Raw genomic sequence first — 10,244 nt, 5'->3', positions numbered from 1 at the left:
ACTCACAGTTATTCCTCTATGTATCATTTTAAGTTCACCTTACAATTGATCATTTGTGTTGTACACATTAATGCAAATGAAGTAAAGCTGAGTAGAAGCTACATATTTTCTTATGTTATGGTTGTTCAGCCAACAAATTTTCTTTAGACATCTGTCCATTGACCCTTTCATTTAGGTTATAGCAAACCAGTGCATAAAATTATAACAGCATTATAAAGTAACACTATAAAATTATTCTTTAATTCAGACCTATTTGAAAGCCTACTATGATCTCTACATGTCATCTAGGTTGGTTCATCACTTTTGACTGATGCTGAAACAATGTTATTTTGTCTCCACCATTCTTTACTCCTTTTTTTTTTTTTTTACTTTATTTTTTATGTGACTCGAATATTGTGAAGCCAGATTTATACAGTGCCTTTAAGGTGCAGTATAGCCTACATGTATTCAGTACTTTTTGTATTCTATCAAAGTCTTTCTAGCAAATCAGTCCACTTTTAGCCATCTTTGGACTGCATAATGTACTGTATAACTTGGTACTAATCACATTTGAATTTACAGTTGAAGTCAGAAGTTTACATACACCTTAGCCAAATACATTTAAACTCAGTTTTTCACAATTCCTGACATTTAATCATAGAAAACTTTCCCTGTCTTAGGTCAGTTAGGATCACTACTTTATTTTAAGAATGTGAAATGTTTATTATTCATTCGGTCTCAGACATTTGGCTTAGAGAGTCCCTCCCTGGTTTTGTTTTGAACGAGAAGTTCTTGCCCATATTTTACTATTGCAAAGCCTTTCTATCAAACTAATCAGAGTAGTTAAGTTACATCCCGTTATCTCGCATTTCCACTCAGTATGGACAAAAGTGTCCACAGTGTTTAATTCAGACATTCATTTAAATGTTGCCTCGAGCATATGGCTGAACCCCAAATTATGTATTAATAAGTCCCCTTTCTGGTGGTCAGAGTGGATCATGAGGGGGGTTGCTACACTCAGTGACTTATATGAGAGTGGAGTGTTGAGATCTTTTGAAAATATGGTTCAACATTTTAGGATTCCCAGATCTCAGTTCTTTTGGTATTTACAGCTGCGCCACCTGCTCTGTACTATTTTTGGGGGTAGTATACATCTCCCTAAAATGGCAGATACTCTTGAAGTAGTGATTACTGCATTTGGAAAAGGCCAGGAGGCATCAGTGTATTACTCCCTGCTAATTCAGAGTCTGGGGGATGGAGCTTCAACTTCGCTCAAGAGATTATGGGAGAAAGATCTAAACTGTGTATTGGAGGAGGGAGTGTAGGCTAGGATTCTAAAAAAAGTCTACATCTAGAGACGCAAGGGTGCACCTTATGCAATTTAAGATTTTACATAGATTCTGTTGGACCCTCTCTAGATTGTATAGGCTGGGTCTTAAAGACACACCCACCTGCTGGCGTTACCAATAAGAAGATGGGGACACAACCCATATTTTTGGTGGTCTAATAAGATACAAGAATTCTGGTTGAGAGTCCAGAGTTTTATGGGTAACGTATTAGGTACTCAAATTTCATTTTGCCCCAGACTCTGTATTTTAGGTGATGGGTGGTCTTTGATGTAGGGGATAAGTACATGAAAAACTGGATCCTGGCCGGTGTTATGATAGACAGACGGGTTATCCTAAGAGGATGGAGGTCGGTTAGAGTGCCCTCGTTTCGTGAGTGGTATGAGGAGATGGGCAGGGTAGCATTGGAAGAGTTGGAATGTTCGGGAGGAAGGGTTGTAAATAATATAATGTGATTCCAAATATTCTGTTATTTTTTTTATTTTATTTTTTTTATATGTTATATGGAGTCAATAAAATTGTTAATAACAAAAAGAATGTGAAATGTCGGGGGCCATGTAGCTCAGCGAGTAAAGACGCTGACTACCACCCCTGGAGTCACAAGTTCGAATCCAGGGCGTGCTGAGTGACTCCAGTCAGGTCCTGTCTCCTAAACAACCAAATTGGCCCGGTTGCTAGGTAGGGTAGAGTCACATGGGGTAACCTCCTCATGGCTGCTATCATGTGGTTGTTGCTCTCGGTGGGGCGCGTGGTGAGTTGTGCGTGGATGCCGCGGAGAATAGCGTGAAGCTTCCACACGCGCTATGTCTCCACTGAAACGTGCTCAACAAGCCGCGTGATAAGATGCGCGGATTGATGTCTCAGATTCAGAGGCAACTGAGATTCGTCCTCCGCCACCCAGATTGAGGCAAATCACTACACCACAATGAGGACTTAGAGTGCATTGGGAATTGAGCATTCCAAATTGGGGAGAAAAGAAAAAAAAGGGAAAAAAAAGAATGTGAAATATCAGAATAATAGAAGAGAGAATTATTTATTTCAGCTTTTATATCTTTCATCACATCACATTCCCAGTGGGTCAGAAGTTTACATACACTTTGTTAGTATTTGGTAGCATTGCCTTTAAATTGTTTAACTTGGGTCAAACGTTTTGGGTAGCCTCTCACATTAAGTTGCTGAAATGTTGGCCCATTCCTCCAGACAGAACTGGTGTAATTGAGTCAGGTTTGTAAGCCTCCTTGCTCGCGCACGCTTTTTCAGTTCTGCCCACAAATTATCTATCGGATTGTGGTCAGGGCTTTGTGATGGCCTTGACCTTGGAGGTATGCTTGGGGTCCTTGTCCATTTGGAAGACACATTTGCGACCGAGCTTTAACTTCCTGGCTGATGTATTGAGATGTTGCTTCAATATATCCACATAATTTTCCTTCCTCATGATGCCATCTATTTTGTGAAGTGCACCTGTCCCTCCTGCAGCAAAGCACCTCCACAACATGATGCTGCCACCCCCATGCTTCACGGTTGGGGTGGTGTTCTTCAGCTTGCAAGCCTCACCCTTTTTCCTCCAAACATAACGATGGTCATTATGGCCAAACAGTTCAATTTTTGTTTCATTAGACCAGAGGACATTTCTCCAAAAAGTAAGATCTTTGTCCCCATGTGCACTTGCAAACTGTAGTCTGGCTTTTTTATGGCAGTTTTGGAGCAGTGGCTTCTTCCTTGCTGAGCAGCCTTTCAGGTTATGTCGATATAGGACTCGTTTTACTGTGGATATAGATACTTGTCTACCTGTTTCCTCAGCATCTTCACAAGGCTGTTGTTCTGGGATTGATTTGCGCTTTTCGCACCAAACTACGTTCATTTCTAGGAGACAGAATGTGTCTACTTCCTGAGTGGTATGATGGCTGCGTGGTCCCATGGTGTTTATACTTGCGTACTGTTGTTTGTACAGATGAACGTGGTACCTTCAGGCGTTTGGAAATTGCTCCCAAGGATGAACCAGACTTGTGAAGATCCACAATTTTTTTTTCTGAGGTCTTGGCTGATTTCTTTTGATTTTCCTATGATGTTAAGCAAAGAAGCAATGAGTTTGCAGGTAGGACTTAATACATCCACAGGTACACCTCCAATTCAGTACACCTCCTATCAGAAGCTAATTGTCTAAAGGCTTGACTGCTTAAAGGCACAGTTAATTTAGTGAATGTACATTTCTGACCCACTGGAATTGTGATATAGTCAATTAAAAGTGAAACAGTCTGTCTGTAAACAATTTCTGGAAAAATTACTTGTGTTATGCAGAAGGTGGATGTCCTAAAAGACTTGCCAAAACTATAGTTTGCTAATATTAAGTCTGTTGAGTGGTTAAAAAATTAATTTTAATGACTTCTGACTTCAACTGTATATTAGACCACAATTGTACTTGCTTGCCACCTGCATATCCACCATGAAATGAAATATGACTTAATTTGTTGGAAGAACAAATTTTTTTTATTAAACACAAAGCTCAGTTTATCCTAAAGGAGGAACTTATATGTTATATTTTTATACTGTATATGTTGTCCTTGCATAGTTACAGCTCCTTACGATATTTCAGTAAAATAATGTCATATTAACTCTGTCCACTGTGATTTTGTCCCAAAATAGTGTGCGAGTTGTCCTACGTTTTCTGATGTCAAAAATAATTTCCTTTGTTTTGCTGACATTGCTGCTATTGTGTTTGGAGATGCAGTCATAGGTGAATAGTGAGCATAATTTGGGGCTGACCAGCAGCCCTATAAGGCTGAGTGCTTTGAAAAATTGACTAAACTCTCAGGAAGCGCTACCTACACAATGTGTTATAAAAGGAACCCATACAATGTGTTTTTAGTCTTGAAAACATAGTGTCTGCACTTATTCATTGCACTTATATTTGCAGAGTACCCAGTTGCAGATAGATGTACTCAGCTCCCTGAGTTTTAAGACCAGCTTTGAAGAAGTTACGGTGTTAAAGGCAAAGCTGTAGGCAATAAATCAGTGTAAGCATCCTGTCGTACATATTACATTTGATGTGCTCAAGGACTGTGTGAAAGGCTGGGGAAATGGTGTCATCTACAGATTTGTTTGTGCTATTTGCAACTGAAGAGAGTCCAAGGATTCGTGAACGATACTATCAACATGGGACAGAACTATGTTTTTAAATCACTTAAAGGTGCACTGTGTAATTTTTCTTTTACACATAAAGAAATTAATCTGTTTAAAATCATTTGCACTCACATGAGATGAAGACTCCAGTCATATCAGTAGCCTAATAAAAGCGTTTTTTTTTAATCTTTTTTTTTTTTTTTTTTTTTTTTTTTTTTTTTGCATGGAGCAGGTCGCCTCAGGGGGTCCACCATATTGAGATCACATGACTGGCTGAATATACTTTATTTTAGTAACCCCCTATTACACTTTTGCTTGTGAAATAAATTAATCATAGCTTACTAGAGCATTTATTCAATGGAATCAGTAACTGAAATGTTTTGTTTGTGTGATGCTGCATCCACACCACTAGATGTCAGTATAAGTCCAAGACAACTGCAATATCAGCCAGTGAAAGATGAACAGAAAATTACACTTTGGTAACACTTTACATGAGTGTTCCCTTTATTAAAGGTTTATAAAGGGCTTCATTAATGACTAATAAATAATTTACAAATGAATTATAAATCATTGGTTGGTGATTATAACAACATGAATAAAAAGGGTGATTTTGTTTATGCAATACTTGCCAAATAGTGAGCAATTTAGTTCACATGTTATAAATGCTTAATAAATACACTTATTCATTCTTCAGTCAGTAGTCTTATAGCCAGTGATATAAAGCCTGCTATAAGGCCTGTGAGGAATTTTGCAATCAGTGTAAACAATGATGCACTATTATCAATCTGTTGATTGTGATCTACACTTGTTATTGTTTTAGTCAATACTTCACAATAAAATAAAAATATCAGGTCATAATTATTAAATATTTCTTTGTTTTGAGAAGTAGCACCCACATTAACCACACATATTTTTTTGAAACATGTATTTTGAATAAAAAAGAGACATGAATGCTCTGCCTGTGAAATTTAGCCAACTAAACATTTTAGTATGCAAATGTGTCCCTACTACAGCCCTTAATCCAAGCGACTGCTTTCAATCTGATTATAAAGCTATCAACACAAACAGAGGTCATTTGACTTAAAAGTTATCATATATTTACTGCATGTTATACTGTACACTAGATGTCACCAAAATCTACTCTCTGAATTAGCTAGAACTGACACAGCCTTTAATTTCTTGCCCAAATGTTGTTACAGTAATTCCAGGTAAACATAGCTAATGTGGGACATTACTAAATGTTGCACATATTTATGTATTTTTAATACTTTAATCTGATGAATGTATTTTTTTCTGTGTTAAAATACTTACTTCTATCCCAGCTTAATATGCAGAAACAACCTTTTCTCGAAAACTGGTGGTTTCAAACAACATTTTTGTGCCCTTGAAGGGCACTGCGGGAAGGGGACGCCACTAGAAGCGTTTTTCCAAACAACATTTTTTTCACAAAGGGCCCTTTAGTAATGCCATGCTCCCTTCAGAGTGCCCACATCAAGAGCTCTTTCCTGTGCATAGGGATGATCACTTTTGATTGGATTTCGCCCTCTGTCTCTGTGGCACCATAAAAATTATTGTGTTTATTTTGAGCGAGCTCCTTAGACCCGCCCAAACAACCAATGACGTGAATTGGGGGCAGGACTATCTTTTTGTTTGACCAATGTTTTGATGAAGGCTGTATTCAGAAAGTTGTTTTTAAAACATTGTTTCTTTTTGTAATTCCACTCAGTGGCGCTAGTTGCCCAGAAATGACAAAATCAGCTTAAAAAGGTATAGTTCACACAAAAATGAAAATTCTCTCATCATTTACTCACTCTCATGCCTTCCCAGATGTGTATGACTTTCTTCTGCACAACACAAACAAAGATTTTTAGAAAAATATCTCAGCTCTGTAGATCAAAACAATGCAAGTGAATAGAGCTTTGAAGGTTCAAAAATCATATAAAGGGAGCATAAAAGTAATCCATATGACTCCAGTGGTTTAATCAATGTCTTCAGAAGCTATACAGATGTGCTCAAATCTGTTGGTACCCCTCCACAAAAAATGAAGAATGCACAATTTTCTCTGAAATAACTTGAAACTGACAAAAGTAATTGGCATCCACCATTGTTTATTCCATATTTAATAGAAATCAGACTTTGCTTTTGATTTTTTTATTCAGCATAATATTGTAAATAATAAAACAAATGAAAATGGCATGGACAAAAATGATGGGACCGCTAACCTAATATTTTGTTGCACAACTTTAGAGGCAATCACTGCAATCAAACATTTTCTATGGCTCTCAATGAGACTTCTGCACCTGTTAACAGGTAGTTTGGCCCACTCTTCCTGAGCAAACTGTTCCAGCTGTCTCAGGTTTGATGGGTGCCTTCTCCAGTCTGCAAGTTTCAGCTCTTTCCATAGATGTTCCATAGGATTCAGATCAGGACTCATAGAAGGCCACTTCAGAATAGTCCAATGTTTTATTCGTATCCATTCTTGGGTGCTTTTAGCTCTGTGTTTTGGGTCATTATCCTGTTGGAGGACCCATGACCTGCGACTGAGTCAGAGCTTTCTGACACTGGGCAGTACGTTTAGCTTCAGAATGCCTTGATAGTCTTGAGATTTCATTGTGCCCTGCACAGATTCAAGGCACCCTGTGCCAGGCTAGCAAAGCAGCCCCAAAACATAACCGAGCCTCCTCCATATTTCACTGTAGGTATGGTGTTCTTTTCTTTGAAAGCTTAATTTTTTCGTCTGTGAACATAGAGCTGATGTGACTTGCCAAAAAGCTCCAGTTTTGACTCATCTGTCCAAAGGACATTCTCCCAGAAAGATTGTGGCTTGTCAATATGCATTTTTAGCAAATTCCAGTCTGGCTTTTTTATGTTTTTCTTTCAAAAGAGGAGTCCTCCTGGGTCTTCTTCCATGGAGCCCACTTTCGCTCAAAAAGCGACGGATGGTGCGATCAGAAACTGACGTGCCTTCACCTTGGAGTTCAGCTTGTATCTCTTTGGCATTTATCCTTGGTTCTTTTTCTACCATTCGAACTATCATTCTGTACAATCTGGGGTCGATTTTCCTCTTGCAGCCGCACCCAGGGAGGTTGGCTACAGTTCCATGGACCTTAAACTTCTTAATAATATTTGCAACTGTTCTCACAGGAACATCAAGCTGCTTGGAGATGGTCTTGTAGCCTTTACCTTTACCATGCTTGTCTATTATTTTCTTTCTGATCTCCTCAGACAACTCTCTCCTTTGCTTTCTCTGGTCCATGGTTTAGTGTGGTGCACACAATGATACCAAATAGCACAGTGACTAATTTTCTCCTTTTAAATAGGCTGAATGACTGATTACAAGATTGGAGACATGTGTGATACTAATTAAAGAAACTAATTAGTTTGAAATATCACTACAATCCAATTATTTATTATCTTTTCTAAGGGGTACTAACAAATGTGTCCAGGCCATTTTTGAATATCTTTGTAGAATAAGCAATAATTCATCTCTTTTCACAGCTGCTTTGCTTTATTCTATGACATACCAAAGACATGCAAGTATACATGATAAAATAGCATTTAATTTCATCATTTTTCTGGAGGAATGAAGCATTATTTCAATGAGCTGTAAGGGTACCATAAAATTTTAGCACATCTGTATGATAGGTATGGGTGAGAAACAAATACATATTTAAAGGGATAGTTCACCCAAAAATGAAAATCCTCTCATTATTTACCTGTCTTTTAACCATCCCAGATGTGTATGACTTTCCTTCTTCAGCAGAACCAAAGTGAAGATTTTTATAAGCACATTTCAGCTCTTTTTGTCCATACAATGAAAGTGAATGGGTGCCATTAGACTTCTGGCTATTTGATGGTCTAAAAGGCATATTTAGGCAGCATAAAAGTAATCCACACGACCCCAGTCAATCAGTAAAGGCCTTCTGAAGCAAATTGATAGGTTTGTGTATAAAATAAATCGATAATCAAAATGTTTTTTTGCCAAAAGACGACGCATCAGTGTAGTAAGCGCAATGGCGCGTTCATGGGAGAAGTCGGAAGCGCGCGCTTTGTATACAACAGAGGAACGAACATCACACGAGAGTTAGGTAATTTCAAACAGCAATACAGTGCTGGGCGGAAGCAATGATTTAAGGTTAAAACGTTTTAAACAGACAGAGCTGAAATGTGCTTATACAAATCTTCACTTCGGTTCTGCTGAAGAAGGAAAGTCTTACACATCTGGGATGGCTTAAAGGTGAGTCAGTCATGAGAGAATTTTCATTTTTGGGTAAACTAACTCTTTAAGTCCTTTTTACTATAAATTCTCCTCCCTCCCAGTAGGTGGCGACATACACGAAGAATGTAAAAGAAGAAGAATGTGGAAGTGAAAGGGAAAGTGGTGATTTATAGTGAAAAAGGACTTAAATATTGATCTGTTTCTCAATTTAACCGAAGTGCTCTTTCTTGAATTGTTGATTCATTAAAGATGCAGTTCTGACTCACAAAACGAAACTCAAAGAAATGGCTATTTGCACTCTTTTCTGCGATGGTCTTGGATAACATCAAATAAACAACTCTAGATGAGGCCACAAATAGTCTATTAGCAACTAAGGCACTCTGCTTTGATATTAACTTTAGCTTTTCCACTGATCATCAGATAGGTATACCATGGGTATGATGCATACAGTTTAACTTTTGCTTAAACTGGATAATATTCAACATTTTTCAATGGACAAACCCTTTTTCCAAGACCTCAAAACCTTAGTTGTGAGCCATCACATGTATATACTGTCTATTTAATAGTCAGTTTAGTCACTTTCTAAGTGAACTTTTCTTAAGGAATTGAGAAGAGGAACATTTTTTAGAGAACATCATAAGAGTGCTTTTTACAGAGCCTCATGCTGTGAGATATGTGAAGAATACACACATAGCCATGAGGGTTAGCCTTATGTCTAGTCATTTTTCAATAAGCTCATTTCTAAAATTGCATATACATCTCTCTAAGTGTCTGTTTTATTCATCACTGCACTTAAAGGCGTAGCAGCCACGGGGGATGTGGGGAACATATCCCCTGCACTTTTTCAAGCTAAACCCATATCGAGTCCATATGGTGAATTTGTATACACTATTCTGTGCGTTTTGTTACTGTGGGCTGATTGAGTGACCATCTAGCCAATCACAGGTGAGTTTCATGAGCTGAAACATGAGCTAATCTCTTGATTAGTCAGAGCAGTCAATGCTACAAAGTTGCTTTCAACAATGCTCATTTATCTATGTTTTTTTATCGGCATTGATGTTGATCTAAATGAATAATCTAGAGATGAGGAACACACAAATAAGAAATATTTATCGGTATATCATTCTTGATTGGCAGCATTACGTGAAATGCACTGCAGAAAAAAACAAAACAAAAAACCTTCTTTTAAGCACATTGTAAGTGGAGTTTATATCAGCACATATGTCTTCATTAAGTTATGCTTTTTACATTATGTTTGTGAGGTAATAGTTTGATCGGTTGCTTTTGAAAATGTAAGCAGATTACTAGATCTGTGTTAAATATGTAAATCAATTTTTAAATTCCAGTTCTGTTTTTTTTACCTCTATGTTGGAGTGCAGTCGACAAACTGTAGGAAAAAAGATAGATCTGCTGTGTTCTTAGAACACTTATGTATTTTATTGAAGTGAATAGATACTGTATGTTGACATGCTTTTTTATACATGAAAATGTACAGACATTATTGAAACTCATAATTATTATAGACTATTCTTGTTGTCTTTTGATAAAAGCAAAGCTCAGCAGCTCACAAAGTGTAGGGA

Source organism: Myxocyprinus asiaticus, chromosome 6 (assembly GCF_019703515.2).
Source record: "Myxocyprinus asiaticus isolate MX2 ecotype Aquarium Trade chromosome 6, UBuf_Myxa_2, whole genome shotgun sequence".
In the NCBI taxonomy this organism is placed as follows: domain Eukaryota; kingdom Metazoa; phylum Chordata; class Actinopteri; order Cypriniformes; family Catostomidae; genus Myxocyprinus; species Myxocyprinus asiaticus.
The sequence above is the reverse complement of the archived record's forward strand: the minus strand, read 5'-3'. Positions refer to the sequence as shown.